This window comes from Lithobates pipiens, unplaced genomic scaffold, assembly GCF_037356315.1.
Source record: "Lithobates pipiens isolate NorthernLeopardFrog02 unplaced genomic scaffold, aLitPip1_a1.2 Scaffold_23, whole genome shotgun sequence".
Lineage (NCBI taxonomy): Eukaryota > Metazoa > Chordata > Amphibia > Anura > Ranidae > Lithobates > Lithobates pipiens.
The window spans coordinates 141,803,274-141,826,068 of NW_027507785.1; the positions used below are offsets into that span (position 1 = coordinate 141,803,274).

Below are 22,795 nucleotides of genomic sequence, written 5' to 3' on the forward strand. Positions count from 1 at the left end.
CCTCATCTGCCCAGCACTGCAGCAACTCCAATAGTGCAATGGTACTTTGAAGGAGCTTTCTGTACACCAGTCATTAAAAGCGCCTCCAGGTCTTCCAGTATAGCAGGCATGTCTCCTTTTTCCTCCTACTGAGCAGAGTGGAAACTAACCTCTCTGAAAAACCTTTGGAGTTTAGCAACTCCTCAGTAACCAGGCCCCAAGGTTCCACCACTCCACCTGGGGACAAAGTATCAGACCCTGTGAGAAACTTTATAGCACCTGGAGAAATGCCAATTCCTTCACTAGTGCATCCACCCAGAGTGCCTTCCAACCTGTTTTGTGAGAATAGCAGAGTTTTTGCAGTTCCCTTTGAGGCAAAAAGATCCATGTGTGGTGGTGCTCATCTTCTGGTTATCAGCTTGAAGACCTCCTGGTTCAGGACCCAATCGCTCTCCTTCAGTGTACTCCTGCTGAGGAAGTCTGCGACTGTTTCTCCCCTTTTAAATGAACCGTAGAGAGGGACAGTGCATTGTGTTTGGCCGGGCTCAGGATTTCTGATTCCAGGGATAGAAGGGCTCCGCTCCTAGTTCTGCCTTGTTTGTTTATATATGCCACCACTGAGGAGTTGTCCGACCGCAGCTGTATGCGGTGGACTCCGTGTTACCCCTGGAAAGCCAGGAGTGCTAAAGACACAGTCTTCAGTTCCATCCAGTTCGACAACCTTTGGAGTTGCTCTCCCTTCCAGGCACCCTGTGTTAGCAGAGGCACCAGGTGTGAACCCCAGCCCCTGCATCTTGCATCCGTGGTCACCATCTTGGTGACTGGAAAACCGACCCTGGGACAGGCTTGCAATCCACCACGCAAAGATCTTTTTACTTGTGGTAGCATCTTCACTGGGACATCTAATGATGTTTGACTGTGGTCCCAACACCTCCAGTATGAAGCTCTGTAGGGGATGAAAGTGTAGCCCTGTCCATTGTACTACTTGGATAGCTGAAGATAACATTTCCTTCTTATTGTGACTAGCTGGCTGCCCTGAAGCAGACGCATTGTGCTGTCTACCTTATGCACCTTTTCCTGTCGCAGAAATACCCCAGGTAGGCAATTCACTGGGAGGGCACAAAGCTGGACTTTGAGGTTAAACAGCCACCCGAGGCTTCTTAAAGTCCTTTGTCAGCTCCAGATCCCAGATTAACTGTGCTGGGGAAGCTGCAGAGGAGCAAGTCGTCCATGTAAGCAATTATCGAGACGCCTCAGACTAAGAAAATCCTGGGCCTTAGCCATGACCTTCGTAAAAATGCGGGGCGAGGAGGATAGGCCGAATGGAAGAGCCTGAAACTGCAAGTGGACCGTTTCGTCCCTGACTCATACTGCCAGAGAAATTACTGAAACCCCTCTGCAATTAGGATATGAAGATAGCATCTCTGAGGTCTATAAATGCCATGTAGCAATTTGGAGGTAGTAATGCTCTGACCGAGAAAATTGAATTCATGTGGAATCTTCCGTAAACCAGACTGTTTCTAGAGCTTTAGGTTCAAGATAAGTTTGAACTTCCCTAAGGGTTTCCGTACTACGAAGATGTGGGAGTAAAACCTCTCTCCTATTTTGTCCGCTGGGACCCGGCGCACTAAATTCTGGATTTTCAACTCTGACTCCAACAGGGCCTCGGATTTCTCTACACACTTGGGAAGATTCGTGACCAGGAGTCTGCGCGGGGGAGATCTTAAGAACTCTAAGCAGTATCCCCCTCCTTACAATCCCCAGAATAACCAGGCCCGACCCTGCTTCACATCTGAGATCAGACGAGATCGGGCGCATTCAGGGTGATGTGGCTGTAGGCAATCTCTTTGGCCATTCTTAACCTTCTTGACAAACGCCAAGATGGTCACCTTGGCAAACATGCAGAAAAATAAACAGGTCGTCGACGCCACCTACATTAAAAAAAGCCTATGGCACCTGCTAATCCCAGCCAGTCTCCCATCTAGGTACTAACCAAGCCAGACCTTGCTTAGTATCCGAGATCAGACGAGATCGGGTGCGTTCAGGGTGATGTGGACGTAGATGATCTCTTTGGCCACTCTCAACCCTCTTGACAAACGCCAAGATGGTCACCTCGTCAAACAAGCAGAAAAATAAACAGGCCATTGACGCCAACAACATATTGAAAAAAGCCTATGGCACCTGGTATTCCCAGGCGGTCTCCCATCCAGGTACTAACCAGGCCAGACCCTGCTTAGAATCCAAAATGAGACGAGATCGGGCGCATTCAGGGTGATGTGGCCGTAGGCGATCTTGCCTGCCACTCTCAACCCTCTTGACAAACGCCAAGATGGTCACCTCGGCAAACAAGCAGAAAAATAAAACAGGTCGTTGACGCCAACAACATTTTTAAAAATCCTACGGCACCTGGTATTCCCAGGCGGTCTGCCATCCAGGTACTAACCAGGCCCGACCATGCTCAGCATCTGAGATCAGATGAGATCGGGCGCATTCAGGGTGAAGTGGCCGAAGGCGATCTTAATAGCCACTCTCAACCCTCTTGACAAATGCCAAGATGGTCACCTCGGCAAACAACCAGAAATGTAACAGGTCGTCAACGCCAACATTAAAAAAAAACTACGGCACCTGGTATTCCCAGGCGGTGTACCATCCAGGTACTAACCAGGCCCGACCATGCTTAGCATCTGAGATCAGACGAGATCGGGCGCATTCAGGGTGAAGTGGCCAAAGGCGATCAAATAGCCACTCTCAACCCTCTTGACAAACGCCAAGACGGTCACCTCAGGCAAACAAGCAGAAAAAAAAACAGGTCGTCGACGCCAACAACATATTAAAAAAAAGCCTACAGCACCTGGTATTCCCAGGCAGTCTCTCATCCAGGTACTAACGATGCCTGGCCCTGCTTAGCATCCGAGATCAGATGAGATCAGGCGCATTCAGGGTGATGTGGCCGTAGGCAATCTTGCTGGCCACTCTCAACCCTCTTGAAAAACGGCCAAGATGGTCACTTCGGCAAACAAGCAGAAAAATAAAACAGGTCGTCGACGCCAACAACATATTAAAAAAAAGCCTACGGCACCTGGTATTCCCAGGTGGTCTCCCATCCAAGTACTAATCAGGCCCGACCCTGCTTAGCATACGATATCAGACGAGATCGGGCGCATTCAGGGTGATGTGGGTGTAGACAAACTTGCTGGCCACTCTCAACCCTAATGACAAACGCCAAGATGGTCACCTCGGCAAACAAGCAGAAAAATAAAAAAGGTCGTCGACGCCAACAACATATTAAAAAAAAGCCTACAGCACCTGGTATTCCCAGGCGGTCTCTCATCCAAGTACTAACCAGGCCTGACCCTGCTTAGTATCCAAGATCAGATGAGATCGGGCACATTCAAGGTGATGCGGCCGTAGGCGAACTTGCTGGCCACTCTCAACCCTCTTGACAAACGCCAAGATGGTCAGCTCGGGCAAACAAGCAGAAAAAGAAAACAGGTCATTGACGCCAACAACATATTTAAAAAAAGCCTGCGGCACATGGTATTCCCAGGCGGTCTCCCACCCAGGTACTAACCAGGTCCGCCGCTGCTTAGCATCCAAGATCAGATGACATCGGGCACATTCAGGGTGATGTGGCCATAGGCGAACTTCCTGGCCACTCTCAACCCTATTGAAAAATGCCAAGATGGTCACCTCGGCAAACAAGCAGAAAAATAAAACAGGTCGTCGACGCCAACAAAATATTAAAAATTGCCTACAGCACCTGGTATTCCCAGGCGGGCTACCATCCAGGTGCTAAGCAGGCTTGACCCGGCTTAGCATCCGAGATCAGACAAGATCAGGCGCATTCAGGGTGATGTGACTGTAGGTGATCTTGCTGGCCACTCTCAACCCTCTTGACAAACACCAAGATGGTTACCTCGGCAAACAAGCAGAAATATAAGACAGGTCGTCGACGCCAACAACATATTAAAAAAAAGCATATGGCACCTGGTATTTCCAGCCGGTCTCCCATCTCGGTACTAACCAGGCCTGACGCTGCTTAGCATCTGAGATCAGATGAGATGGGGTGCATTCAGGGTGATGTAGCCATAGGTGGTTTTGCTGGCCACTCTCAACCCTCTTGACAAACGCCAAGATGGTCACCTCTGCAAACAAGCAGAAAAATAAAACAGGTCGTCGACGCCAACAACATATTAACAAAAAGCCCACGGCACCTGGTATTCCCAGGTGGTCTCCCATCCAAGTACTAACCAGGCCCGACCCTGCTTAGTATACGATATCAGACGAGATCGGGCGCATTCAGGGTGATGTGGGTGTAGACAAACTTGCTGGCCACTCTCAACCCGCCGCTGCTTAGTATCCAAGATCAGATGAGATCGGGCACATTCAAGGTGATGCGGACGTTGGCGAACTTGCTGGCCACTCTCAACCCTCTTGACAAACGCCAAGATGATCACTTCGGCAAACAAGCAGAAAAATAAAACAGATCGTCGACACCAACAACATATTAAAAAAAAAGCCAAAGGCACCTGGTATTCCCAGGCGGTCTCTCATCCAGGTACTAACCAGGCATGACCCTGCTTAGTATCCAAGATCAGATGAGATAGAGCGCATTCAGGGTGATGTGGCCGTAGGCGATCTTGCTGACCACTCTCAACCCTCTTGACAAACGCCAATATGGTCACCTCGGCAAACAAGCAGAAAAATAAAACAGATTGTCGACACCAACAACATAAAAAAAAAGCCCCCTGGACCCCGAAAAGGCATTTGACTCGGTGGAATGGGTCTTCCTATGGGAGATCTTGGGTCGCTTTGAGTTTGGGCATAGATTTCTCCGGTGGTTGCAGATACTCTATCGGGAGCCTCGGGCTCGTGTTCGGACCAACGACAGACTTTCAGCATCCTTCCCACTACAGAGGCACACGAGGCAGGGCTGCCCCCTTTCCCCGGCCCTATTTACGCTTGCGTTTGAGCCTCTGGCGGGTGCGGGGGTTGCGGGTGGGATCACTGGAAGAAAAGATCTCGTTATACATGGACGATGCCCTACTGTATCTCCAGGACGCGGATGACTCCCTGTCAGCGGCTCTTGAGATTTTTAATACCTTCAGTAGGTTTTCGGGTGTATGCTTCAATTGGTCATAATCCAACATATTTCCACTTGACCCGCAGGCCCGGGACACTAGCATAGACATACCTCTTCGTTGGGTTGACCAGTTCTGGTACTTGGGTATCCAGGTTAGGAGGGAGCTGTCAAGTTTTAAGAAGCTTAATCTGCAGCCGGTCCTGACTCAGCTTCGGACTAGGTGCGCCGCGTGGGCCTCCCTACCCCTGAACCTTATGGGCCGCATAAATTTGTTGAAGATGATTTTCCTACCCAAGTTCTTGTATGTATTTCGCCACAGTCCTACCTGGATACCCAATTCCTTTTTTGCAGAGGTTGACAGATGCGCGGGCTCCTTTATTTGGAGGGGGGAGACGCCCCGGTTGGCTAGGTCCACCCTGATGCTCCCTATCCGCTGTGGGGGTTTGGCACTACCGCATTATCGAGCGTAATTCTGGGCGGTGGTGTTGGTGTCGGTTCGGTGGTGGTTTACCCTCCCTAAGGGATATGCTGCCGTGTGCTTGGAGGTGGCGGCCGTGGGGTCGCTTCATGAGCTGGGCAACCTGGTATATAAGGAGTGGCGGGCATGCAGCGAGCTTCCGACGCCCACCAGAACTAACCTTAGGGCATGGATGGTGGCCAGGTGGGGGCTTGTTGGCCAACAGGACTGGTCCCCCTATTGCCCTCTCTGGGGTAACCCTAGTCTCCTCCATATGAAGATGGTACCGGACCCACAGATCTGGGCCAGGTGTGGGGTCAGGACCTTGGGGGACATATTTGTCGATGGGGTGCTGCTCTCCTACACGTCTCTCCAAGATAAACACCACTTACCGGGTTGGATGGTATTCCGATACTTCCAGCTGCGTCATGCTGTCAGGGCCCAATTCCCGTCTCCGATTAGGCTACGGATGGACCCCATTGAGGAGATGCTAGTGCAGGAGAGGATGGATAGGCCCCTATCTGCCTTGTACCTGGGCCTACTGCGGACTGACTCTGCTAAGGTGGACAGATTGTGGGACTTGTGGAAGGCAGATTTACCTGGCCTGGATAGATCGGACTGGGTGGACTGTCTGGCAGATAGCGCAGCTATCCTGATATCCTTCAGGGAAAGGTTGATTCAGGTTAAATTCCTGCACAGGGTCTACTACACCCCCCAGAGGCTCCACAAAGTTTATCCCCAGCGACCACAGGACTGCCCCAGATGCAAACAGTCTGTAGGCACGTATCTGCATATGTTCTGGAGCTGTCCCAAAAAAATCGCTGAGTACTGGGCTGAAGTAATTGACTCTATTAATGGTCGTCTCCAGCTAGAGCTCCCCCTGTCACCGGAGCTGGCCTTATTGGGGATTCAGGATGATGACCAAAGGCCCAGACATGCCAAACTGCTGCTGACTTACCTCTTCTATGCCAAAAGGTAAATTATATTGCGTTGTGCGGTGCTCCCGTTATACAAACTCACCTATATGAATAGGAATTGCCCCCAAAAATTCTCCAAGGTATGGATGGCTTGGACGGCCTAACAAGTGGGGTTCATGGTGGGGAAGTGGGACCCCCGCATTCTTCTTAATCATTTATTTGAGGTAGGAATGATGGACGCATGCGGGAGGCGTGGGTTAGCCGCGCCGGTGCTTGAACTATGGCTTCTAACCTGATAAATATGGATAGGAACTGGTGTCTTTATTTCCCTTTCTTTTTCTTTTTTCTTTTTTCCTTATCTCTCTTTTTTCTTTTCCTGTTGTGCATTTACATGTTATGCCTGCCAAATATACACATATTATGTTTTGGATTTGGTCCATGTTGGACTACTTTGATGTATTGTGCCTTAATTGTTTGCAATATAGGAACATTCTGCTTTGTTAAAAAAAAAATAACGGCACCTGGTATTCCCAGGTGGTCTCCCATCCAGATACTGACCAGGTCCGACCCTGCTTAGCATTTGAGATCAGATGAGATCGGGCACATTCAAGGTGAAGTGGCCAAAGGCAAGTTTAATAGCCACTCTCAACCCTCTTGACAAACGCCAAGACGGTCAGCTCGGGAAAAAAAGCAGAAAAAGAAAACAGGTCATTGACGCCAACAACATATTAAAAAAGCCTGCGGCACATGGTATTCCCAGGCGGTCTGCCATCCAGGTACTAAACAGGTCCGCAGCTGCTTAGCATCCGAGATCAAACGACATCGGGCGCATTCAGGGTGATGTGGCCATAGGCAAACTTTCTGACCACTCTCAACCCTCTTGACCAACGCCAAGATGGTCACCACGGCAAACAAGCAGAAAAATAAAACAGGTCGTAGACGCCAACAACATATTAAAAAAAGCCTATGGAACCTGGTATTCCCAGGTGTTCTCCCATCCAGGTACTAACCAGGCCTGACCCTGCTTAGCGTCCAATATCAGACGAGATCAGGTGAATTCAGGGTTATGTGGCCGTAGGCAATCTTGCTGGTCACTCTCAACCCTCTTGACAAACGCCAAGATGGTCACCTCGGCAAACAAGCAGAAAAAAAAGGTCGTCGACGCCAACAACATATTAAAAAAATAGCCTACGGTACCTGATATTCCCAGGCGGTCTCCCATCCAGGTACTAACCAGGCCTAATCCTGCTTAGCATCCACGATCAGACGAGATCAGGTGCATTCAGGGTGATGTGGCCGTAGGCGATCTTGCTGGCCACTCTCAACCCCCTTGACAAACGCCAAGATGGTCACCTCAGCAAACAAGCAGAAAAATAAAACAGGTCGTCGACGCCAACAACATATTAAAAAAAGGCCTACGGCACTTGGTATTCCCAGGTGTTCTCCCATCCAGGTACTAACCAGGCCTGACCCTGCTTAGCGTCCAATATCAGACGAGATCAGGTGAATTCAGGGTTATGTGGCCGTAGGCAATCTTGCTGGTCACTCTCAACCCTCTTGACAAACGCCAAGATGGTCACCTCGGCAAACAAGCAGAAAAAAAAGGTCGTCGACGCCAACAACATATTAAAAAAATAGCCTACGGTACCTGATATTCCCAGGCGGTCTCCCATCCAGGTACTCACCAGGCCCGACTCGGGTTAGCATCTGAGATCAGGTGAGATCGAGGGCATTCAGGGTGATGTGGCCATAGGGGGTCTTGCTAGCCAATCTTAACCCTCTTGACAAACGCCAAGATGGTCACCTTGGCAAACAAGCGGAAAAATAATACAGGTCATCGACGCCAACAACATATTAAATAAAAGCCTACGGCACCTGGTTTTCCCAGGCAGTCTCCCATTCAGGAACTAACCAGGCCCGACCCTACTTAGCATCTGAGATCAGATGAGATCGGGCGCATTTAGAGTGATGTGACCGTAGGTGATCTTTCTGGCCACTCTCAACCCTCTTGAAAAACGCCAAGATGGTCACCTTGGCAAACAGGCAGAAAAATAAAACAGGTCGTCGACGTCAACAACATATTAAAATTTGCCTACAGCACCTGGTATTCCCAGGCGGTCTCCCATCCAGGTACTAACCAGGCCCAAGCCTTCTTAGCATCCGAGATCATACAAGATCATGCACATTCAGAGTGATGTGGCCGTAGGTGATATTGCTGGCCACTCTCAACCCTCTTGAAAAACGCCAAGATGGTCACCTTGGCAAACAAGCAGAAAAATAAAACAGGTCGTCGACGCCAACAACATATTAAAAAAAGCCTACGGCACCTGGTATCCTCAGGAGGTCTCCCATCCAGGTACTAACCAGGTCCGACCCTGCTTAGCATCCGATTTCAGATGAGATTAGGCACATTCAGGGTGATGTTGCCGTAGGCTATCTTGCTGACCGCTCTCAACCCTCTTGACAAACACCAAGTTGGTCACCTTGGCAAACAAGCAGAAAAATAAAACAGGTTGTTGACGCTAACAACATATTAAAAAGAAGCCTACGGCACCTGATATTCCCAGGCGGTCTCCCATCCAGGTACTAACCAGGTCCGACCCTGCTTAGCATCCGATTTCAGATGAGATTAGGCACATTCAGGGTGATGTGGCCGTAGGCGATCTTTCTGGCCACTCTCAACCCTCTTGACAAACACCAAGATGGTCACCTCGGCAAACAAGCAGAAAAGTAAAAAAGGTCGTCGACGCCAACAACAAATTAAAAAAAAGCCTACGGCACCTGGTATTCCCAGGCGGTCTCCCATCCAGGTACTAATCAGGCCCAACCCTGCGAGATCATATGAGATCGGGCACATGCAGGGTGATGTGGCCATAGGCAATCTTGATAGCCACTCTCAACCCTTTTGACAAACGCCAAGATGGTCACCTCGGCAAACAAGCAGAAAAATAAAACAAGTTGTCGACGCCAACAACATAATAAATTTAAGCCTACACGACACCTGGTATTCCCAGGAGTTCTCCCATCCAGGTACTAACCAGGCCCGACCCTTCTTAGCATCTGATATCAGACAAGATTGGGCACATTATGGGTGATGTGGCCGTATGCGATCTTGCTGGCCACTCTCAACCCTCTTGACAAACGCCAAGATGGTCACCTCAGCAAACAAGCAGAAAAATAAAACAGGTCGTTGACGCCAACAACATATTTAAAAAAAAGCCTACGGCACCTAGTTTTCGCAGGCGATCTCCCATCCAAGTACTAACCAGACCTGACCCTGCTTAGCATCTGAGATCAGACAAGATGGGGTGCATTCAGGGTGATGTTGCCGTAGGCAATCTTGCTGGCCACTCTCAACCCTCTTGACAAATGCCAAGATGGTCACCTCAGCAAACAATCAGAAAAATAAAACAGGTCGTCGACGCCAACAAAATATTAAAAATTGCCTACAGCACCTGGTATTCCCAGGCGGGCTACCATCCAGGTGCTAAGCAGGCTTGACCCGGCTTAGCATCCGAGATCAGACAAGATCAGGCGCATTCAGGGTGATGTGACTGTAGGTGATCTTGCTGGCCACTCTCAACCCTCTTGACAAACACCAAGATGGTTACCTCGGCAAACAAGCAGAAATATAAAACAGGTCGTCGACGCCAACAACATATTAAAAAAAAGCATATGGCACCTGGTATTTCCAGGCGGTCTCCCATCTCAGTACTAACCAGGCCTGACGCTGCTTAGCATCTGAGATCAGATGAGATGGGGTGCATTCAGGGTGATGTAGCCATAGGTGGTTTTGCTGGCCACTCTCAACCCTCTTGACAAACGCCAAGATGGTCACCTCTGCAAACAAGCAGAAAAATAAAACAGGTCGTCGACGCCAACAACATATTAACAAAAAGCCCACGGCACCTGGTATTCCCAGGTGGTCTCCCATCCAAGTACTAACCAGGCCCGACCCTGCTTAGCATACGATATCAGACGAGATCGGGCGCATTCAGGGTGATGTGGGTGCAGACAAACTTGCTGGCCACTCTCAACCCGCCGCTGCTTAGTATCCAAGATCAGATGAGATCGGGCACATTCAAGGTGATGCGGACGTTGGCGAACTTGCTGGCCACTCTCAACCCTCTTGACAAACGCCAAGATGATCACTTCGGCAAACAAGCAGAAAAATAAAACAGATCGTCGACACCAACAACATATTAAAAAAAAAGCCAAAGGCACCTGGTATTCCCAGGCGGTCTCTCATCCAGGTACTAACCAGGCATGACCCTGCTTAGTATCCAAGATCAGATGAGATCGAGCGCATTCAGGGTGATGCGGCCTAGGCGATCTTGCTGACCACTCTCAACCCTCTTGACAAACGCCAAGATGGTCACCTCGGCAAACAAGCAGAAAAATAAAACAGATCGTCAACACCAACAACATATTAAAAAAAAGCCCCCTGGACCCCGAAAAGGCGTTTGACTCGGTGGAATGGGTCTTCCTTTGGGAGATCTTGGGTCGCTTTGGGTTTGGGCATAGATTTCTCTGGTGGTTGCAGATACTCTATCGGGAGCCTCGGGCTCGTGTTCGGACCAATGACAGACTTTCAGCATCCTTCCCACTACAGAGGCACACGAGGCAGGGCTGCCCCCTTTCCCCGGCCCTATTTGCGCTTGCGTTTGAGCCTCTGGCGGTTATGATTAGGGCCTCGGAGAGGGTGCGGGGGTTGCGGGTGGGATCACTGGAAGAAAAGATCTCGTTATACATGGACGATGCCCTACTGTATCTCCAGGACGCGGATGACTCCCTGTCAGCGGCTCTTGAAATTTTTAATACCTTCAGTAGGTTTTCGGGTGTACGCATCAATTGGTCATAATCCAACATATTTCCACTTGACCCGCAGGCCCGGGACACTAGCATAGACATACCTCTTCGTTGGGTTGACCAGTTCTGGTACTTGGGTATCCAGGTTAGGAGGGAGCTGTCAAGCTTTGGGGAGCTTAATCTGCAGCCGGTCCTGACTCAGCTTCGGACTAGGTGCGCCGCGTGGGCCTCCCTACCCCTGAACCTTATGGGCCGCATAAATTTGTTGAAGATGATTTTCCTCCCCAAGTTCTTATATGTATTTCGCCACAGTCCTACCTGGATACCCAATTCCTTTTTTGCATAGGTTGACAGATGCGCGGGCTCCTTTATTTGGAGGGGGGAGACGCCCCGGTTGGCTAGGTCCACCCTGATGCTCCCTATCCGCTGTGGGGGTTTGGCACTACCGCATTATCGAGCGTAATTCTGGGCGGTGGTGTTGGTGTCGGTTCGGTGGTGGTTTACCCTCCCTAAGGGATATGCTGCCGTGTGCTTGGAGGTGGCAGCCGTGGGGTCGCTTCATGAGCTGGGCAACCTGGTATATAAGGAGTGGCGGGCACGCAGCGAGCTTCCGACGCCCACCAGAACTAACCTTAGGGCATGGATGGTGGCCAGGTGGGGGCTTGTTGGCCAACAGGACTGGTCCCCCCATTGCCCTCTCTGGGGTAACCCTAGTCTCCTCCATATGAAGATGGTACCGGACCCACAGATCTGGGCCAGGTGTGGGGTCAGGACCTTGGGGGACATATTTGTCGATGGGGTCCTGCTCTCCTACACGTCTCTCCAAGGTAAACACCACTTACCGGGTTGGATGGTATTCCGATACTTCCAGCTGTGTCATGCTGTCAGGGCCCAATTCCCGTCTCCGATTAGGCTACGGATGGACCCCATTGAGGAGATGCTAGTGCAGGAGAGGATGGATAGGCCCCTATCTGCCTTGTACCTGGGCCTACTGCGGACTGACTCTGCTAAGGTGGACAGATTGTGGGACTTGTGGAAGGCAGATTTACCTGGCCTGGATAGATCGGACTGGGTGGACTGTCTGGCAGATAGCGCAGCTATCCTGATATCCTTCAGGGAAAGGTTGATTAAAGGTTAAATTCCTGCACAGGGTCTACTACACCCCCCAGAGGCTCCACAAAGTTTATCCCCAGCGACCACAGGACTGCCCCAGATGCAAACAGTCTGTAGGCACGTATCTGCATATGTTCTGGAGCTGTCCCAAAAAAATCGCTGAGTACTGGGCTGAGGTAATTGACTCTATTAATGGTCGTCTCCAGCTAGAGCTCCCCCTGTCACCAGAGCTGGCCTTATTGGGGATTCAGGATGATGACCAAAGGCCCAGACATGCCAAACTGCTGCTGACTTACCTCTTCTATGCCAAAAGGTAAATTATATTGCGTTGGAACGCCCCCTCCCCCCCTACGGTTGAAATGTGGGAAAAGTCTATCAATGCGGTGCTCCCGTTATACAAACTCACCTATATGAATAGGAATTGCCCCCAAAAATTCTCCAAGGTATGGATGGCATGGACGGCCTAACAAGTGGGGTTCATGGTGGGGAAGTGGGACCCCCGCATTCTTCTTAATCATTTATTTATGGTAGGAATGATGGACGCATGCGGGAGGCGTGGGTTAGCCGCGCCGGTGCTTGAACTATGGCTTCTAACCTGATAAATATGGATAGGAACTGGTGTCTTTATTTCCCTTTCTTTTTCTTTTTTCTTTTTTCCTTATCTCTATTTTTTCTTTTCCTGTTGTGCATTTACATGTTATGCCTGCCAAATATACACATATTATGTTTTGGATTTGGTCCATGTTGGACTACTTTGATGTATTGTGCCTTAATTGTTTGCAATAAAGGAACATTCTGCTTTGTTAAAAAAAAACAACGGCACCTGGTATTCCCAGGTGGTCTCCCATCCAGCTACTGACCAGGCCCGACCCTGCTTAGCATTTGAGATCAGATGAGATCGGGCACATTCAAGGTGAAGTGGCCAAAGGCAAGTTTAATAGCCACTCTCAACCCTCTTGACAAACGCCAAGACGGTCAGCTCGGGAAAAAAAGCAGAAAAAGAAAACAGGTCATTGACGCCAACAACATATTAAAAAAAGCCTGCGGCACATGGTATTCCCAGGCGGTCTCCCATCCAGGTACTAATCAGGCCCAACCCTGCGAGATCATATGAGATCGGGCACATGCAGGGTGATGTGGCCATAGGCAATCTTGATAGCCACTCTCAACCCTTTTGACAAACGCCAAGATGGTCACCTCGGCAAACAAGCAGAAAAATAAAACAAGTCGTCGACGCCAACAACATAATAAATTTAAGCCTACACGACACCTGGTATTCCCAGGAGTTCTCCCATCCAGGTACTAACCAGGCCCGACCCTTCTTAGCATCTGATATCAGACAAGATCAGGCACATTATGGGTGATGTGGCCGTATGCGATCTTGCTGGCCACTCTCAACCCTCTTGACAAACGCCAAGATGGTCACCTCAGCAAACAAGCAGAAAAATAAAACAGGTCGTTGACGCCAACAACATATTTAAAAAAAAAGCCTATGGCACTTAGTTTTCGCAGGCGATCTCCCATCCAAGTACTTACCAGGCCTGACCCTGCTTAGCATCTGAGATCAGACAAGATGGGGTGCATTTAGGGTGATGTTGCCGTAGGCAATCTTGCTGGCCACTCTCAACCCTCTTGACAAATGCCAAGATGGTCACCTCAGCAAACAATCAGAAAAATAAAACAGGTCGTCGACGCCAACAAAATATTAAAAATTGCCTACAGCACCTGGTATTCCCAGGCGGGCTACCATCCAGGTGCTAAGCAGGCTTGACCCGGCTTAGCATCCGAGATCAGACAAGATCAGGCGCATTCAGGGTGATGTGACTGTAGGTGATCTTGCTGGCCACTCTCAACCCTCTTGACAAACACCAAGATGGTTACCTCGGCAAACAAGCAGAAATATAAAACAGGTCGTCGACACCAACAACATATTAAAAAAAAGCATATGGCACCTGGTATTTCCAGGCGGTCTCCCATCCCGGTACTAACCAGGCCTGACGCTGCTTAGCATCTGAGATCAGATGAGATGGGGTGCATTCAGGGTGATGTAGCCATAGGTGGTTTTGCTGGCCACTCTCAACCCTCTTGACAAACGCCAAGATGGTCACCTCTGCAAACAAGCATTAAGCAGGTAAAACCGCGCTATGGAATGGGTTCTGGCTAGCAGGAATATATATAGGTGTTAATTTATACCTGTAACCTTGTATTTTTTATGATTTTTATTGGTTACAATTCTACTTTCTAATTCTTTATCCTATTAATTTGAAAAGTTTATTAGGAGTTTTCTCTGATTTTATGAGGTTGCTGCCACCCTAGTATGCACAGGCTGCATTGACAACCTGCTTTCATGGAATGGTTCTTAATTATAGGTTACTGGCGCTACCTCCAACCAACTAATTCCAATACCACTATTTATTTCCTCAAACTTTTATGTCTATTACCTCAACCTGTCCCCAGGGACTACGTGAATTGAACCCGTGTTCCGTGTTTTAACTCAGCACCACCCCACTTGTCCAACACCTCAAACTCAAACCAAAAGTGATTAAGCACCACTTGATATCTCCTCTGCTAGGTGAGCTGATACCACTTATTCTACATATAATTTCATTAGTACTTCAAATCAAAAAATGTAAGTATAAGTGAAAGAGTGATAAATGATTAATAAAACCTCTACCGCAAAAAAAACAAAAAAATTTAAAAACCTCTGCAAACAAGCAGAAAAATAAAACAGGTTGTCGACGCCAACAACATATTTAAAAAAAGCCTGCAGCACCCGCTATTCCCAGGTGGTCTCCCATCCAGGCCTGACCCTGCTTAGCATCCGAGATCAGACGAGATCAGGCGCATTCAGAGTGATGTGGCCATAGGCGATCTTGCTGGCTTCTCTCAACCCTCTTGACAAACGCCAAGATGGTCACCTCGGCAAACAAGCAGAAAAATAAAACAGGTCGTCGACGCCAACAACATATTTAAAAAAAGCCTACGGCACCTGGTATTCCCAGGCGGTATTAGGGGTGCAACGGATCATGACCGATCCGTGATCCGAACGGGCCGACCTGTTCGGATCGGCACCCCATGCGATCCGCGGAGCGGTCCTCGGCCGCGGCCTTAGGAAAGGCCGCGGCTTCGACCTAGCTCCGGAGCAGGCGGCCATCTTGGTACACCCGGCGGCGGCGACCTGCGCGCTGACGTCACCCCTAGCACAAGTTGTTCAGCCTGTGCCAGTGAATGCAGCCTATGTCCGGAGGAGTCACGCTGGATACCGTGCTCCTTCAGAAAACTTATTTTATGCAGGTACCATTACCAAATCTAACCTAACAAGTCCCCTGCCAGCCTTAAAAAAAACACGAGACACTATTCCTCCCACTGACACCAATGATGGGGCGCTAATCCTCCCAGTGACACCAATGATGGCGCTCTAATCCTCCCAGTGACACCAATGATGGCACTCTAATCCTCCCAGTGACACCAATGATGGGGCTCTAATCCTCCCACTAACACCAATGATGGGGCTCTATTCTCCCCACTGTCACCCATGATGGGGCACTATTCCCCCCCCACTGACACCAATGATGTGGCACTATTCCCCCCCCCCCACACTGACACCAATGATGGGGCACTATTCTCCCCCACAGACACCAATGATGGGGCACTATCCCCCCCACTGACACCAATGATGGGGCACTATCCCCCCCGGCACTGACACCAATGATGGGGCACTATTCCCCCCCACTGACACCAATGATGGGGCACTATTCCCCCCCATGACACCAGTGATGGGGCACTATTCCCCCCCATGACACCAATGATGGGGCACTATCACCCCCCCACTGACACCAATGATGGGGCACTATTCCCCCCCACTGACACCAATGATGGGGCACTATTCCTCCCACTGATACCAATGATGGGACACTATTTCTCCCATTGACACCAATGATGGGGCACTATTCCTCCCACTGACACCAATGATGGGGCTCTAATCCTCCCAGTGACACCAATGATGGGGCTCTAATCCTCCCACTGACACCAATGATGGGGCACAATTCCCCCCACTGACACCAATGATGGGGCACTATTCCCCCCCACTGACACCAATGATGTGGCACTATTCCCCTCCACTGACACCAATGATGGGGCACTATTCCCCCCCACTGACACCAAAGATGGGGCACTATTCCCCCCCACTGACACCAATGATGGGGCACTATTCCCCCTCCCGCTGACACCAATGATGGGGCATTATTCCCCCCCCCCCCACTGACACCAATGATGGGGCACTATTCCCCCCCCCACTGACACCAATGATGGGGCACTATTCCCCCCACTGACACCAATGATGGGGCACTATTCCCCCCACTGATACCAATGATAGGGCACTATTCCTCCCACTGATACCAATGATGGGGCACTATTCTTCCCACTGATACCAATGATGGGACACTATTCCTCCCACTGATAACAATGATGGGGCACTATTCCACCCACTGATACCAATGATGGGACACTATTTCTCCCACTGACACCAATGATGGGGCACTATTCCTCCCACTGACACCAATGATGGGGCTCTAATCCTCCCAGTGACACCAATGATGGGGCTCTAATCCCCCCACTGACACCAATGATGGGGCACTATTCCCCTCCACTGACATCAATGATGGGGCACTATTCCCCCCACTGACACCAATGATGGGGCACTATTCCCCCCACTGACACCAATGATGGGGCACTATTCTACCCACTGACACCAATGATGGGGCACTATTCCTCCCACTGACACCAATGATGGGGCGCGACACGATTGCCATCATCCTGGGACTCATCATGGTGGTCTGTTTGGAGGAACTTTGATCGGTGGTGAGCTTGGTGCAAATCATCAGTGATATGCTGACTGTTTTTATGCTTGTAATAAGCTGCATTTTATTGGGGGGGGGAATAGTGTTATACCTTTTATTTAAGTAAACAATATGGCACATAGTGTTATACCTTTTATTTAAACTAGAAAAGCTACAATTTCTGGGGAAATTGTGTGAAGTGTTCTTACCTCCACCTACTGGAGTGGGCGGAGTAACTGGTCATAATGTTTTGGCTGATCGTGGGGTTGTCAGCTTTTGTCACCTCACACTCTAGTTTTGAACATGCCGCCATTCATTCCTATGGGACAAATTTCGCCGCAAAAATAACGCTATTTGTAGCGTTTTAGAGGAGCATGTGGATTCCATCACAGGGGGATTTGATGTTGTTTGTAACTTCTCTGCACACCTCTGCTTTGGAATACTAATAGGACAAAGGGTTTTGATGCTTTCACTATAAATTGCAGCATTTCTATCACTTTTGGACTATTAGAAGCCGGTTCCATTTGAGCGGGGGTCCCTGTCTCTGCCGCGGAATGGGGAGGTCCCTGTCCCTGCGGTAGAATGGGGGTAAGGGAAGGTTTTTACACCAATTCACGTGTTTACGTTTACGTCGTTCCCTATTGTAATAGTACGTTCAGCGCGATCCTATTTTTTCTCTTTTATTCGCTGTATTGGGGTTTTGTGTAGAAGGATTGCTGCTTCCACTGAGCTTTCAGGGATTTTTGTGGTTGGCCGCACAAGTTCGCTTCTAGGTCTTAGCACAGTTTGTTTCCTTTTTTTTATTCTTTTTTGATGATGTGGACATACTAGGCTTTCACTATCCATGTTTCAAGGAAGATGATGTGCCTTCTGTTGCACTTTAAGTTGTTTTTGGCTCATTGCCCATTGGTCCATGTTTAAAGGAAGGAGATACACCTTTTATGTTGCACTTTAAGTTGTTTTTTCATTTTCATTATGTTAAAATTAAAAATAAGATATTATGCCTTGTGCACTTTAACTTGATTTGATATATTTTCAAGTAATTTAAAAGTGTTAATAAACAAAGACAAAACGTATGTTTATTTGTCTTTTTTTTTTTTTTTTTGCTGATCCGAAAATTGATCCGACCCTGCTTAGCATCCGAGATCAGACGAGATCGGGCGCATTCAGGGTGATGTGGTTGTAGGCGATCTTGCTGGCCACTCTCAACCCTCTTGACAAACGCCAAGATGGTCACCTCGGCAAACAAGCAGAAAAATAAAACAGGTCGTTGACGCCAACAACATATTAAAAAAAGCCTACGGCACCTGGTATTCCCAGGCGGTCTCCCATAAAGGTACTAACCAGGCCCGACCCTGCTTAGCATCCGAGATCAGATGAGATCGGACACATTCAGGGTGATGTGGCTGTTGGCAATCTTGTTGACCACTCTCAACCCTCTTGACAAACGCCAAGATGGTCACCTCAGCAAACAAGCAGAAAAAAAAACAGGTCGTCGACGCCAACAACATATTTAAAAAAAGCCTACGGCACCTGGTATTCCCAGGCAGTCTCCCATCCAGGTGCTAAGCAGGCTCGACCCTGCTTAGCATCCGAGATCAGACAAGATCAGGTGCATTCAGGGTGATGTGGCCATAGGCGATCTTGCTGGCCACCCTCAACCCTCTTGACTAACGCCAAGATGGTCACCTTGGCAAACAAGCAGAAAAATATAACAGTTCCTTAGACGCCAACAACATATTAAGAAAAAGCCTACGGCACCTGCTATTTCCAGGCGGTCTCCCATCCAGGTACTAACCAGGCACGACCCTGTTTAGCATCCAAAATCAGATGAGATGGGGCGCATTCAAGGTGATGTAGCCATAGGCGATCTTGCTGGCCACTCTCAACCCTCTTGGCAAACGCCAAGATGGTCACCTCGGCAAACAAGCAGAAATTTAAAACAGGTCGTCGACGCCAACAACATATTTACAAAAAGCCTACAGCACCTGGTATTCCCAGGCGGTCTCCCATCCAGGCCTGACCCTGCTAAGCATCTGAGATCAGACGAGATCAGGCGCAATCAGAGTGATGTGGCCATAGTCGATCTTGATAGCCACTCTCAACCCTCTTGACAAACGCCAAGATGGTCACTTCGGCAAGCAAGCAGAAAAATAAAACAGGTCGTCGACGCCAACATCATATTAAAAAATTGCCTACGGCACCTGGTATTCCCAGGCAGTCTCCCATCCAGCTACTAACTTTTTACAATTTCGCACTGCCAATCACTGCCTTCAGGATTTCTAAGGGTGCAAATTTTTGATTTCACTCCTCACTACCTATCAAAGTTTCGAAGGCCATGAAATGCCAGAATAGCACAAACCCCCCCCCCCCCCAATGACCCCATTTTGGAAAGTAGACACCCCAAGCTATTTACTGAGAGGCATGTTGAGTCCATGGAATATTTTATATTTTGCCACAAGTTGCGGGAATATTACAAACTTTTATTTTTTTGCACAAAGTTGTCACTAAATGATATATTGCTCACACATGCTATGGGCATATGTGAAATTACACCCCAAAATAAATTCTGCTGCTTCTCCCGAGTACGGGGATACCACATGTGGGGGACTTTTTGGGAGCTTAGCCGCGTACGGTACCCCGAAAACCAAGCACCGCCTTCAGGATTTAAATATAAAACGCTACCAAAAAAAACTGTTAATGAACGCAGAGATCAGGCCTGACTCTGCAAACGCAACGCAGGTGCTAGCAGGTATCTGGGCTGATCCCACTAACAATGCATTTTTTTGGAACCCTAAACTGCTGGGGACGCTAGTATAGATCTGATGAGATCAGATATCGAGTAAGCTTTGCGCGTGGGTGTTAGCGGTACTGGCTCTAACCTAGCGCTGCCTGGGGCGATGCAGAACCTATCTGACCCTAAAACCTAATTGATATCACCTGCCGGGTGATCAGGGGGTTAAACCTTTATTGGGTAATAATTGGTGGGGGCCCTGATGCTATAAAAAGCAAACTTACTAACCAGAGTCCCAGAGTCACCCGTAACACTTATACGGTGATCACTGGTGAAAGGGTTAACTAGGGGCAATCAGGGGGTTAAAACCTTTATTAGGTAGTATATGGGGGTCCCTGACGCTATATAAAAACCTGACGGGGAACCTAAATAACTAACTGGCTAACCAGCGTCACCAGTGACACTTATACGGTGATCACTGGTGAAAGGGTTAACGCTAGGGGCAATCAGGGGGTAAAATCTTTATTAGGTACTATATGGGGGTACCCAACGCTATAAAAACCTGACAGTGAACCTAAAAAATAACTAGCTACCTAGCGGCACCAGTGACACTAATGCAGCGATCAGAAAAACGATTGCTTAGTGACACTGGCAAAAGGGGGTGAAAGTGTTACCTGGGGGCAATCAGGGGGTTAAAACCTTTATTAGGTAGTATATGGGGGTCCTGGACGCTATATAAAAACCTGACGGGGAACCTAAATAACAAAATAACTAACTGGCTAACCAGCATCACCAGTGACACTTATGCGGTGATCGCTGGTGAAAGGGTTAACTCTAGGGGCAATCAGAGGGTTAAAACCTTTATTGGGTAGTATATGGGGGTACCTAATGCTATAAAAACCTGGTGGTGAACCTAAAAAAATAACTAGCTACCTAGCGGCACCAGTGACACTAATGCAGCGATCAGAAAAACGATTGCTTAGTGACACTGTTACAAGGGGGTGAAAGGGTTAACGCTAGGGGCAATCAGGGGGTAAACCTTTATGGGGGGGTAGGGGGCTACCCTGGACCTAACACTAACTGCCCTGACACTTTTTACTGTCACAACTGACACTAAATGCAGTGATCAGTAAATAAATGATCACTGCAATCAGTGACACTGTGGCTGGGAGGGGGGGGCGGGGGGCGATCGGGGGGTGATTTGTGTGCCTATGTGTACCTACGTGTCAGTGTAGTGATTGGTGCACACTTACTATGTCCTCTCCTCGCAGTCCGCTCAAAAAGACCGCCCCGAGGAGAGTGACATCACTTCCTCCTGCCTGTATTTACACTACACAGGCAGGGGAAGCTTCTCATTCGCCAGGAGCGATCAAGTGGGGAAACCAACGGCCATCCCCTCATCCCGGATCGCTCCTGAAGCAAAATGGACTGCCGCAGCCAGTGGGAGGGGTCCGATCGGACCCCCCACTCGCTGTAAGGCAGGCACGTACGGGTACGTGCTTGTGCCCGTACATGCCATTCTGCCGACGTATAATTACATGCGGCGGTCCTAAAGTTGTTAAAAAATTGCCTACGGTACCTGGTATTTCCAGGCAGTCTCCCATACAGGTACTAAACAAGCCCGACCCTGCTTAGCATCTGAGATCAGATGAGATCGGGTGCATTCAGGGTGATGTGGCCATAGGTGATCTTGGTGGCCACTCTCAACCCTCTTGGCAAACGCCAAGATGGTCACCTCGGCAAACAAGAAGAAAAATAAAACAGGTCGTCGACGCCAACAACATATTAATTGGCGGACCTTTTACTGGTCACCTTTCTGCTTTCCAGTGCTGGCATGCGCCCAAACGCAAAAGTGCGCAGCTGCGCAGGCATAACACTAGGGAAGCCTGTCATTTGATTTGCCAAGTTTCTGTAAGGGCCGTGCATTGGCATGCACCCTGAGCTGAAAGAATGCAGCTGCACAGGCCTAACACTATGGAAGCCCCAGACTTCTATAAGAGCCCTGCATTGGCGTGCCCCAGGTTTCTGTTAGGACTGCTCATATAGTGCCCGTTATCAATCCCACCACCCTGCCCAGGCGGTGCATGTGGAATGCAGGGCCTGTCAGGGGAGATCTCTTCCCGTTGGCCCATTGCTTTCCATGAGAAGTCTGTCCTTTTTAGGTGTCTGGGCCTATATTAAGGTAGGGGCCTGGAGCTGCAGCTCCAATAGCCCCTATGTTAATCCAGCCCTGCATCCAGGTACAAACCAGGCCCAACCCTGCTTAGCCTTTGAGACCAGACGAGATTGGGCGCTTTCAGGGTGTTGTGCCCGTAGGCAATTTCTTTGTGCACTCTCAACCCTCTTGACAAATGCCAAGATGGTCACCTTGGTAAACAAGGGAAAAAAAACAGGTCAACGCCGACAACATAATGAGAAGCCTACGGCACCTGGTATTCCCAGGCTGTCTCCCATCCAGAAATAAAAAAGGGTGGGTTGCGCTCAAACAAATAACAAAAATTAAACAATAATTAAAAAATATATGAAAATAAATAAATATGTGACTATACCAATGAAGTGTCACCAAAAATACATAAGTGAATATATATATCAATCCTATACTGAAAAAGGGGTGTAAAAAATACACAAAAATATATCAGTGAGAATAGCAAGTACAAATCACCATTACTAATAAAAGCAACGTAGATAGTAATTGACTAATCATATAGCCATGAAACAGCTAGCCAAACTGTGTGGATATCAAAAGAAATGTACAATAAAATTAATTTAGCTTAATAAATCAAACCAGTGAAACATAATTATAAACAGTGAAAAAAGCTTATTGACAAAAAAGGATTTTAAAATGTCCATATAAAGTCCTTAGTT

At 48.8% G+C, this 22,795-nt stretch overlaps 31 pseudogenes; all 31 read right to left on the reverse strand.

Annotated features, from left to right (window-relative positions):
• Nucleotides 1-2,148: 2,148 nt before the first annotated feature.
• Nucleotides 2,149-2,267, reverse strand: LOC143928898 (5S ribosomal RNA; annotated as a pseudogene).
• Nucleotides 2,268-2,373: 106 nt separating this feature from the next.
• LOC143928750 (5S ribosomal RNA) lies at nucleotides 2,374-2,492 on the reverse strand (annotated as a pseudogene).
• Nucleotides 2,493-2,592: 100 nt separating this feature from the next.
• LOC143928771 (5S ribosomal RNA) lies at nucleotides 2,593-2,711 on the reverse strand (annotated as a pseudogene).
• Nucleotides 2,712-2,818: 107 nt separating this feature from the next.
• LOC143928796 (5S ribosomal RNA) lies at nucleotides 2,819-2,937 on the reverse strand (annotated as a pseudogene).
• Nucleotides 2,938-3,046: 109 nt separating this feature from the next.
• Nucleotides 3,047-3,165, reverse strand: LOC143928465 (5S ribosomal RNA; annotated as a pseudogene).
• A 108-nt stretch (nucleotides 3,166-3,273) lies between these two features.
• LOC143928453 (5S ribosomal RNA) lies at nucleotides 3,274-3,392 on the reverse strand (annotated as a pseudogene).
• Nucleotides 3,393-3,501: 109 nt separating this feature from the next.
• LOC143929000 (5S ribosomal RNA) lies at nucleotides 3,502-3,620 on the reverse strand (annotated as a pseudogene).
• Nucleotides 3,621-3,727: 107 nt separating this feature from the next.
• Nucleotides 3,728-3,846, reverse strand: LOC143928419 (5S ribosomal RNA; annotated as a pseudogene).
• A 108-nt stretch (nucleotides 3,847-3,954) lies between these two features.
• On the reverse strand, nucleotides 3,955-4,073 carry LOC143928413 (5S ribosomal RNA; annotated as a pseudogene).
• A 108-nt stretch (nucleotides 4,074-4,181) lies between these two features.
• On the reverse strand, nucleotides 4,182-4,300 carry LOC143928757 (5S ribosomal RNA; annotated as a pseudogene).
• Nucleotides 4,301-4,496: 196 nt separating this feature from the next.
• LOC143928927 (5S ribosomal RNA) lies at nucleotides 4,497-4,615 on the reverse strand (annotated as a pseudogene).
• Nucleotides 4,616-7,397: 2,782 nt separating this feature from the next.
• On the reverse strand, nucleotides 7,398-7,516 carry LOC143928917 (5S ribosomal RNA; annotated as a pseudogene).
• Nucleotides 7,517-7,621: 105 nt separating this feature from the next.
• LOC143928487 (5S ribosomal RNA) lies at nucleotides 7,622-7,740 on the reverse strand (annotated as a pseudogene).
• Nucleotides 7,741-7,848: 108 nt separating this feature from the next.
• Nucleotides 7,849-7,967, reverse strand: LOC143928774 (5S ribosomal RNA; annotated as a pseudogene).
• Nucleotides 7,968-8,072: 105 nt separating this feature from the next.
• Nucleotides 8,073-8,191, reverse strand: LOC143929115 (5S ribosomal RNA; annotated as a pseudogene).
• Nucleotides 8,192-8,299: 108 nt separating this feature from the next.
• On the reverse strand, nucleotides 8,300-8,418 carry LOC143928466 (5S ribosomal RNA; annotated as a pseudogene).
• A 107-nt stretch (nucleotides 8,419-8,525) lies between these two features.
• On the reverse strand, nucleotides 8,526-8,644 carry LOC143928848 (5S ribosomal RNA; annotated as a pseudogene).
• A 107-nt stretch (nucleotides 8,645-8,751) lies between these two features.
• Nucleotides 8,752-8,870, reverse strand: LOC143928542 (5S ribosomal RNA; annotated as a pseudogene).
• A 108-nt stretch (nucleotides 8,871-8,978) lies between these two features.
• On the reverse strand, nucleotides 8,979-9,097 carry LOC143929001 (5S ribosomal RNA; annotated as a pseudogene).
• Nucleotides 9,098-9,653: 556 nt separating this feature from the next.
• Nucleotides 9,654-9,772, reverse strand: LOC143928995 (5S ribosomal RNA; annotated as a pseudogene).
• Nucleotides 9,773-9,879: 107 nt separating this feature from the next.
• LOC143928421 (5S ribosomal RNA) lies at nucleotides 9,880-9,998 on the reverse strand (annotated as a pseudogene).
• A 108-nt stretch (nucleotides 9,999-10,106) lies between these two features.
• Nucleotides 10,107-10,225, reverse strand: LOC143928958 (5S ribosomal RNA; annotated as a pseudogene).
• A 108-nt stretch (nucleotides 10,226-10,333) lies between these two features.
• LOC143928513 (5S ribosomal RNA) lies at nucleotides 10,334-10,452 on the reverse strand (annotated as a pseudogene).
• A 2,717-nt stretch (nucleotides 10,453-13,169) lies between these two features.
• Nucleotides 13,170-13,288, reverse strand: LOC143928887 (5S ribosomal RNA; annotated as a pseudogene).
• Nucleotides 13,289-13,616: 328 nt separating this feature from the next.
• Nucleotides 13,617-13,735, reverse strand: LOC143929128 (5S ribosomal RNA; annotated as a pseudogene).
• A 336-nt stretch (nucleotides 13,736-14,071) lies between these two features.
• On the reverse strand, nucleotides 14,072-14,190 carry LOC143928422 (5S ribosomal RNA; annotated as a pseudogene).
• A 108-nt stretch (nucleotides 14,191-14,298) lies between these two features.
• On the reverse strand, nucleotides 14,299-14,417 carry LOC143928950 (5S ribosomal RNA; annotated as a pseudogene).
• Nucleotides 14,418-18,491: 4,074 nt separating this feature from the next.
• Nucleotides 18,492-18,610, reverse strand: LOC143928907 (5S ribosomal RNA; annotated as a pseudogene).
• Nucleotides 18,611-18,717: 107 nt separating this feature from the next.
• Nucleotides 18,718-18,836, reverse strand: LOC143928449 (5S ribosomal RNA; annotated as a pseudogene).
• A 109-nt stretch (nucleotides 18,837-18,945) lies between these two features.
• Nucleotides 18,946-19,064, reverse strand: LOC143928752 (5S ribosomal RNA; annotated as a pseudogene).
• Nucleotides 19,065-21,497: 2,433 nt separating this feature from the next.
• On the reverse strand, nucleotides 21,498-21,616 carry LOC143928588 (5S ribosomal RNA; annotated as a pseudogene).
• Nucleotides 21,617-22,795: the final 1,179 nt, after the last annotated feature.